Source organism: Cynara cardunculus (assembly GCF_001531365.2).
Source record: "Cynara cardunculus var. scolymus isolate 2C chromosome LG 6, CcrdV1, whole genome shotgun sequence".
NCBI classification, from domain to species: domain Eukaryota; kingdom Viridiplantae; phylum Streptophyta; class Magnoliopsida; order Asterales; family Asteraceae; genus Cynara; species Cynara cardunculus.
In genome coordinates, this window is record NC_037533.1 from 13,869,946 (window position 1) to 13,871,385 (window position 1,440).

Here is a 1,440-nt window from a genome sequence, read left to right on the forward strand (position 1 = left end):
AAACGCTACTTGTTAACTCGGGTACATCCCCGGGCCGTGGTATTGTGGATAGCCGCTATTGTGTTGACAGTCCCACCCAGAAAGGGGTGCACAATTACCTACATTTTTCTAGTCTAATCATGTGGAATTTGGACCACCGCTGAATTAGTACTCTATCGAACTGTGGGACCTAAGTAGTGAACGAGCTACTTTTGGTTGTTCGAAAATTAATGGGGCAAATTGGTCAGGTAAGGCTCAGTAGCGTCTCAAGTTTTACATCGTGAGAGATTTACATTTATTAAGTGCAAAGAATTCGCATAAGTTTGCTATTACTTGGTTTAYGCATCGAAACGTGTTATGCATACGAAAACTCGTGAACTCACCAACTCTTTGTAGTTGACCTTGTTTTGTTWCCATGCTTTTCAGGTTCTAAGTAAAGTTATTTGGATTTTTGGGAGCATACTTGAGCATGGATCGATTAAGTCAAGAATTTGAAGTATTTTGTGAACGTCTTGTAAAGTTCTAATTTCTATTTATGTCGATGAATTGTTTTGTTTTTGAACAACTCGGATTAGTGTTATTTATAAACTGTTGCTATGACTCGCTTGCCTGTTACATCTCGTGTTTCCGCTTTAGCGGGGTGTGACACTATCTCATTTACGGATACCTTTTCTGAAATAGAGATTTTGTATAATTTTTTTTGTTAAAACATATTCTTCAGGAAAAAAAATATATGAAAGTGAAATTCTACAAATTTGAGTTATGTTTGGATTTTTTATTTTGATGATTAGGGTTTGAATTTGGGTTGATTCCGGTGGCAATTATTTTTTAAAAAGTGTTAAAATCTTAAATCTTATTTCACTTCTTATTGATAAGAGATAGTGCTGAAGTCTGTAATATGAATCAATAAATACCGTTTGTTTTTGTAAACTGATAAATGTCTGAATTTGTTTAAATTGTTTATTTTACTCGTTAGAAAATTATAGTGTTGAACTTATAGATGAATTTACATAGTTTCACATATTTATCCATCATTATTATGAAAATTACATCTTAATTATATAATTAGCATTCATTTAAATGAAAAAATGTCATTAAGGATATTTAAAAATTTAAATCCTATTAAAATACATCAATGAAGAGAGGTTATAATCGATTGAGAGAAATGATCGATTAAGGTTAATCGATTGAGAAACGTCGTTGCTGAAGGTTTGAAGAATAATAAGAGGCAAATAAGAACTTGGTTTATCTCTTGCTAGATAAAAGAATAATAAAACATAAGTGTCTCTGAAAAATTAAAAAAGACAAACAATTTAAATGACCATACCTCTTAATGAATCATGCATAAAAGGCTGATAAGAGTTTTTTTTAAACAAACAAGACCTAAGTGTTTGTGTTTTTTGGTGTGATGGCCGAAAAAGGTCTGTCAAGGAAAAGATGACCGGACCGGAATAGAAGAGT